We start from the raw sequence: 8,821 nt of genomic DNA, 5'->3' as shown, positions 1-8,821 counted from the left end.
TGAGACTTGGGAGAAGATTTCTCTCCACTAATACCATCTCGTAGTTTGCTCGATGAGCCAATAGGAGTGCTTACATAGTATAGTCTCTCTCTCACGCTCAGAGAAGTGGTTGGAAGGGGACACGGCAGTCAATGTGGAGGGACATGTTAATAGATGGCCGGTATTACTGCTTCTGGAAGCTTTTTGAAACCACCCAACAACCTCCTGCTGTGTGTGGTCAGTGTTCACTGGGCAAAGAAGCTCGACTGGCACAGACGCTTCTCTGATGTTTTTTTTCTCTCTCCCTCTCTGTTTTCATCAAAGAACAATGCTCACTGATGGTGCCGGCAATGGGTCAGCCAGCAGGACAAGGCTTTGTCTAGTGGTTAGTGGTGTTGTTGAAAGATCAATGCTATAATAAGCAATGGCATACTGAGTGTTGATCTGACGCTTGCAGACTGAGGAAAAGAAATTAAGGTGGATTTTGCCACAAGGCATTAAATTAAAGGGATAGTTCAACTAAAAATTACAAATCTGTCATCATTTACTCACCATTTACTTGTTTCAAACCTTTATGAGTTTCTCTCCTCTGTTAAACACAAAAGAGCATTGACATCCATATTTGTTTCAATGGTTGCAGTTTTCACCTGTGTTCACCTGAAGAAAGAAACTTATAACTGTTTATACCTAATTGAGGGTGAGTAAATATTGCGTACATTTTTATTTATGAGTAAACTATCCCTTTTAATGACCTTTTTAATTCAACTGAAATGATTATATTCAGTTATAAAATAAGGCTACATAAGCTTACAGTGTTGTAACATGCAGGCAAACTCCAGTAAACCTTTTGTAAAAAAAAAAAAAAATCTATATTTGCTGAGCAACAGCACACAATGCATCTAATTAGTATGTACAGGGTGAAAAGAACATTGCAAAACTCTTTACAGATTTACTCCTCAGGAAAGCCAAATGAATGGTGAGTGCCTTAAAGGACCTCTCAGCTAAGCTAAGACTCTGGTGACATTTCAGTATCACGGTGTTCCTGTGGCTTAACTGGAACAGCGGGGTGCTAGAAGTGTCAGTGTCGTGGGTTCACATCTCACCGTTGGGAAAAAGCAGTGTGCTTGAATATGTACTGCAGATCCTAAAAGTATATTGTGTAACTTCAAAGTGAAAACTGCATTTCGTTTAGATTTAAACTGCAGTACATTAACTTTTTTTTCTGCTTTAGACTTAAAGATGCAAAAACACAAACAGGAATTTCATTTTGAGTCCACATAATAGCAATGTCCTTTAAATGTCAATGCTCTTTAAAGTTCCCGTGAAATTAAAATAAAGTTTTTTAGATGTTAGTATCAGTATTATTTGTTTGTAGGATATCTATAAGCTTATGTGCCCCAAAACAGAGACAAAATTTGGATTTAGAAGACATAAAACTGGTATAAGTAAAGTTTTACAAACTAATTTCGAGAGGAGCATGTGATATAATTGATCGCGGCTGGTTTCTAATCTATAATCAGCAATAATCCAATCAGATTAGTTCAAGCTTACATTAAATAGACCAATTTCACTCTACTACCTCATCTTCATCTTGGAACAATCCCTCCTTCCACCCCATCTCCTCCTTTTTTCTCCCATTACCAGGGGGAGCTCTCGAGACCTGATCTCTGACCCCCTTATATGTTTATTGACCAGACATGAGCCCTGAGGTCAATTATCTCCGAGCTCAGGGTTCTCTCCCGGGGCAGCATGCACAACTGCTAAGCTTGAACTATTGAAACATGAAAAGCCTGTAGTTTGTCACTTCCACCCAAACGAATCAACTGTGAAAATCTGGAATTTGCAAAAAATCTAAATGCTAAGAAAAATCAGTTTTAAAGTCTCCAAGAAATCAAAACAAACTATATGATTTTATAAGAGCACATTGCTAGTTTTGTGGCGAACAATTCATCTGTTCATTTCGTTAAAAGAGTTTGCCCTTTTAATCTTTAATTGAAATCTAAAAATGCACTTCCTGTTTGTTTTCAGTTAAATATTAAGTATATCTTAGTTGATGGGCATGGCTAACATTTAATCACGCTGCTCCAGCTGTCAGTTTTGACAAGAAACAGAAATGGTGAGGAGGAGGTGTCTGTACCCCCCAATAATACCCCCCAAACACTTTTCCCAATCCTTCTGAATGAAATGCCTACTTTACTAAATCGATTCAGCTCGCAGTAGAAAAACAAGCCATGCACATTGTTTTATCATTTGATGATGCATTTCTCTATGAACTGCGTCACAATATGAAAAATGGTTTTGTGGTCTAGTCAGAAAGTTCAATGCCTTAAACAGTCATTGCACTTGAATCAATCACTTCAATCAATATTCTGTCACATCACATTAAGTAGTTCCATATTTAAACATTTAATTAGTCCCTTTATTAATCACAGCGGAAGCTAACTTATCTAGCATATGTTTTACTCAGCGGATACCCTTTCACCTGCAACTCAGTACTCTCAGTACTGGAAACACCCAATACACACTAATTCACACACATACACTATGGACTATAATTCTCTTAAAGCTCATGTCTTCGGACTGTGAGGAAAACTGGAGCACCCAGAGGAATCCCATGTGGACACGGGCATACCATGCAAACTCCACACAGAAATGCCAATTGACCCAATTGGCAAACTTCTTGCTATGAGGCTAACCACTGAGCCACGATGTCACTATATTAAAACATTTTACACATAAATAAACTAATAGTACGTTTGATTAACATTTTGTTAACATCCATTACTCTACATTAACATAGGCTAAATGGTGGCCATTTTAATTTCACACGACCAGAAGAATACTACTTGCATTATTGTATTGTAGCCACTTGTTATTGGTCACCATTGCCTGCACAAGAAATAGTGAAATGTGGCTGACACTGGACGTGATGACTGCTAGATCGATGCCACTAGGTGTCAGTATCAAGTAGGCCTCAGTAAATCCAATTGCATGTTCAAGCCAAGCAGAAATTTCACATGGACTCAGTCACTGAAACATTTTTCTAGCTGGAGAGCTCTTATTTTTTTAGTAATCCAGGCCTACTTTATATGCGCAGCCATGTATCATATGAGAGAAGTCACGCAATCACTTCTTGTGCGTGTAAGTACTTAAGGATAAACCCTTTGACTGTGGTTCTTCTCCACAACAGCTGTGAATGAAGAGTAACAGTAAGCTGAGTTCAAACCGCAAGATCGTGTTTACAGAATGAATGAATTAAACCCCCCCCCCAATGGCGTGAGACAGCTACATGTAAAGCAATACAGTGGGTTTTGCGCTGATGCCTCGCTGCGAGTCTGATGCAGTCAGTCGGTTGACCTTCTCCCTCTCCTTTCTTCGCACTGGGCAGCACTTAGATTCGCTGTACCTCTGCCAACTTGCTCTTCTTTGGAGCCGTCTGCCTGCCTGCCTGTCTGTGTGAACCCACTGACCAGGAAAAAGCTTTTTTTCTCTCCCTGCTTCAGACTCTACAGAGACAATGTCTGACAGTGTTATCTGTCTGGCTCGAGCTGCCAAGCCTGCTGACTCTGAGACGGTGGTCCTTGCTTCAATATCAAATTATATGAAGGGAAGGCTTATGTTTGGATGGTTCAGACACATTAATAAGTTGATTCATGCTGGGGCCATTGTGCAATATTATAAGCGCAGAAAGAAGCAAGTTCAAAGTTATATCAGAATTAAACTTTATCAAAGCGTATACAAGAAAAGACCAGAACTAAAGATATAAACAAATAATGCAGCTAGCAAAGAATTCTGGCCCAGATTTGGTATAAAGCTGGCACAGCAGGCATTCATCCGGCACTGGCATGTGGGCCAAACATGGACCAGGCGGCACTTAAAATTTGGGCCAGATGTAAAATATAGTATTTGGCCCATATGTTAAAAATTGATATGTGGGCCACGTAAGTTTGGCCTATCTTGACCCACATTTAAAATACATAAAAATTCAGGTTGCTTCAAGAAAAGTCCACCCATAGTGTGCCTAAAGCTCAATGCTTCATGGGTTTATCAATTTCATTTTAGTTGTGACACACCAACCACGGCCCAGTTATGGATTATTAACTTGGCTGAGACTTGACAAACATATGGTCCCTGTTTGGCCCATGTCTGGAAGCCAGACTTGGTCCAGTCATGTACCGTAATTCACTGCAGCATGTGGGCCAAGCAAAACCTGACTGTGTAGGACAGAACTGGGCCAGAGAAATGTTGCTATGTTCACACTATAAAGATGAGGACCAATATAATTCCTACTGAAATTGACAGCTAAATTCATCCTGTTTATAAAGACAGTGGGTGTTTAAATTGACAGATGACAAAACTAATGGTATATCATCTGCAGAATTATTACTTGGCATGGTTTGTATTAAAGTTTACATATCAATCAATCAATCAATCAATAAATCAATCAATCAATCAATCAATCAATCAATCAATCAATCAATCAATCAATCAATCAATCAATCAATCAATCAATCAATCAAGCCTTTATTTGTCACTACACTTTCGTATAGCAAAATTGGACCCCCCAGACCATACACAAAACATCACACTTTTCAGGGGAGACAGATCATATGAGGTAGCATTTAGAAACAAAGAAAGATACATTTGGACAGTTAGGCAAAAAAAAAAAAAAAAAACCTCAGCTTGCCCTTGATTAGGACAAAGTGAGAAAAGGGAGAAAAACAGCCCTATCTTAGCATAAGCACACGCAAGACACAACATAGACAGAGGGGATGGGAACAGGGGTAATGGAAAACAGTCTGTTAAGTGCGGGCAGCCAACCGGTCCAGCAGCCATTTCAAGGTGCAAGTCACAGTCCCGCCCACGCCCCACGTGGGTAAAAGCACACGAAGGCGTTAAAAGTAATCACTGCTGTATTTAATGGTTACAAAATTCACTTTTTTTTAAACTTTAAAATTTTCAGTTTGTCTTCTGGTACTGATAATGATGCCTCATCTTGTACTAAGCAGATTTTTTGGTGGATGTCAGTTTTGGAACTGAACTTTGCCAGTTGATGATGCTGTTACACTAGAACAAGAGGACGCAACAGCAGTGGTCAAGAAGATCGCCTGCAGTTCAAACCAAGCATCAGAATGGTGAAGAAAGGTGATTTAAGTGATTTTGAACGTGACATGGTTGTCAAAGCCAGATGAGCTGGTGTGAAAATTTCAGAAACTTGTGATCTACAGTGATTTTCATGCACAACCATAGAGTTCACAGTGAATGTCCGAAAAAGGGAAAATATACAGTGAGCAGCAGTTCTGTGGGCGCAAATGCCTTGTTGATGCCAGACTGGTTCCAGCTGATATCAAGGCAATAGTAACTCAAATAACCACTCATTACAATCGAGGTATGCAGAAGAGCATCTCTGAACCCACAACACGTCCAACCTTGAGGCGGATGAGCTACAGCAGCTGAAGACCACAACAGGTGAACCTCCTGCCAGCTAAGAACAGGAAACTGAGGCTACAATTTGCACGGGCTCACCAAAATTGGACAATGGAAGATTGGAAAAACGTTGCCTGGTCTGATGAGTCAGGATTTCTGCAGCAGCATTCGGATGGTAGTCTCAAAGTTTGGCGTAAAGAACATGAAAGCATGGATCCATCCTGCCTTGTATCAACATGTCTTGTATATCATGTCAATATGGTAAATAAGGTCAGAGGAATATTTCCTGTACCTTGTTGAATATATTCCACAAATTATTAAGGCAATTCTGAAGGCAAAAGGAGGTCCAACCGGCTACTAGTGGAGTGTACCTAATAAAATGGCCAGTGAGAGCTTATGAAGGGTCATTTCTAATGGTGAACAATACAAATGTGCATTTACAATGCATGAATTGCTGACTGAATTGATTATTCCTGTAATTTGTGTTTGAAATGTCTTTCCATGCATCTAGACACACACACACAACACAAAGGACCTTTCTGATGAAGTAATTCAATACGACCCACTTCCATAGTGCATTGACATTTGTGGAAAAGCGGTCCTTCATTTAACATGCGAGACAAGGACTGCAATCATTCTGTCAGCTACCATTAATAATGACTGGACACAATGCTTCCTGCTGGAATTTCATAAACTGGATACTGTAAGCCTCTGAGTGGGTGAGATAGAGAGAAAGAGAGTTCGTGTCTTTGGTCCATGTGTTTGTTCAAACTTTTGTCGCTTCTTTCATCGCATGTTATCAAGCTGTCGTCAGTCAGATGTTATGTTTTGTTGTCAGCCGTTGCTATGGACTGTCAAGCTTAAATATCGTCCTCTGATTGACATTCATGTTGGGTTTCCATGTAAGAAAGTGGTGGAATCAAAGGTTTTATGGGAAAGCCATCATTACTATTTCATACATCAAGAAGAAAGTCATGGTGGGTCCCACCACTGAGAATGTCATCTGTGTAAAACATTTGACTTGTCTTTTCCACACCCAGCTTAATAGTGATGTGTGTGTGTGCGCTGCTATAAATCTTTGGAAAGAAAAAGAAATTGAGGAAAACTCCACTGATGCTAATTGCAAAATAGGCTAATAGGAACAACAGACGGAAGAATACAATTCAGTGCATTTAATTAAATTATGTTATATACAATATAATAATACCATAAAAAGAAATGAGACTCAAGCCGGGACTCAAACTAGTGACCTTCTTGCTGTGAGGCAACAGTGCTATCTATTTAGCCATAGTGTCACTCCTTCAATCCAATTCAACTGTTTTTTTTTTTAAATAATGTTGTTAAATTCATATTAAGGGATAGTTTACACAAAAAAATACAATTCTGCCAACATTTACTTCACTCTATTTGCTCCAAACCTGTTTGAGTTTCTATCTTGTGCTGAACTCATACTCATGAATACAGAAAAATCTTGCAAAAAAGCAGCAACTGACTTACATACACAGTAAGAAATGTAGACAAAAAGTCAAGAACAAATATTTTAATGTTGCTTTAACTAGTTTTAATAAGCAATTCTGGTTTCAATTAATTTTTTATGTTATAAAAGTTTAATTTGGTGGCATGGTGGCTCAGTGGTTACAGCAGGGGTTACCAAATTTGTTCCTGAAGGGCCGCTGTACTGCAGATTTTAGCTTCAACTCTAATTAAACACACATGAACATGCTAATCAAGGTATTACTAAGTATACTTAAAACACCCAGGTGTGTTGAGGCAAGTTGGAGCTAAACCCTGCTTGGACACCGGCCCTCCAGGACTGAGATTGGTAACCCCTGCCTTACAGCAAGAAGGTCGCTGGTTTGAGTCCCGGCTGAGTCAGTTGGCATTTCTGTTTGTGTGGGTTTCCTCAAGCTACTTTGTTTCCCCCAGTCCAAAGACATGCTCTATTGGTGAATTGAATAAACTAAATTTGCCGTAGTGTGTTTCTCAGTACAAGGTTGCAGCTGGATGGGCATCCGCTGTGTGAAACATATGCAGGAATAGTTGATGGTTCATTCAAGATGGTTCATTCCGCTGTGTCGGCCTCGGAAAAATCAGTGACCAAGCCAAAGGACAATGAATGAATGAAAGTTTAACTTTGTTTGATTAATTTACCTTGAGATGACTAGAAAACATAACGTGATTCAACTAAAAAATATGAAGCAGGAAGATTTTTTTTTTACAGTGTAGTATTTTATTTTTCATATTATAATAAAATAACAATAAACTAATACATGTTTAGAACCACCTAAGTGTGAGTAAATGCTAAACATTTACCATTTTTGTTCGCACTATCCATTTAAGTACATTTTTGTCCAATTTTCTAAGACAAAAGATAGCTAGACTGTAAGAAAATACTGAGTTAAATTAAGTAGGTTGAATCAACTTAATCTTACAAAGCATTTATCCTAAACTCCATTAAAGGAACTTCAAATAGCTTCTATTAAATACATAAATAATAAAAACATACAGCAATAAGTGTTATAAATGCACTGTATCTAATAGAGCAACAAGAAAGTACTGCACATGCTATAATGACAAACCCATGCCAGCTTGTAAGGTGCAAGGAATGTACAATCTTATCAACGGATTTCAGGTTTCAGCTTTTACACACTTTGCCAAATTCTTGCCCTTTATCAGATGAGTAGATGCTCAGTGAACCTGTGAGCAGGGAAGCCTCAGCCTGTAAATGAAGATGGGCCAGGTTTGGGGATGCTCTCCCCTCTCGCTGGCACAGGGGATTGGGTGGGGTGCCTCTCTACCCGCTGCCTGGCACTGGGCATTTCCAGGAGTGTGTCTTTGCCAGGCCTCAATTACGGGGGAGTCATCCAGAACATATTGAAGCAATTACAGCTCCATATAAATCAATATGTTTCTGCTTAAAAAAGTGATCTGATCCCAGCGCGCTCTGGATCCAGGCTTCTGCAGGTCCATGTTGATTTCTCTCCCCTTATTCTCAAGGCAAGAGCATTATTTCACAGTTCACCGGTGATTAAGGTCACTCTAATCACATTTAGTCTGTTGCACATTTTTTAAGTGTTACCAATAACCAGACCTGTATTAAAGCATGTTGGAAGTTATAAACCATGAGCAAATATTGCCATTTAAAAAACAAAACAAACAGGTGATTGTTCTAGTTTTTTAAATGACCGAGTAAAACATGTTTTTCTTATTGGTCAATAATGTTCTCTATCTCTCTACTACCTCATGCACACACAAGGGACACACATGCACAATTATTCAAGCCAATGTTTGGATAATTTTCCCCTCTTAAGCACATTTTACAGATTCCAAACCCTATCCCTCTTAGTAACTATTGTTAATCATGTATAATCATTTCTAAGTGATATATATATATATATATATATATATATATATA

The sequence above is a fragment of the Danio rerio genome, chromosome 4 (genome assembly GCF_049306965.1).
Source record: "Danio rerio strain Tuebingen ecotype United States chromosome 4, GRCz12tu, whole genome shotgun sequence".
In the NCBI taxonomy this organism is placed as follows: domain Eukaryota; kingdom Metazoa; phylum Chordata; class Actinopteri; order Cypriniformes; family Danionidae; genus Danio; species Danio rerio.
This window is presented reverse-complemented; position numbering follows the sequence as displayed.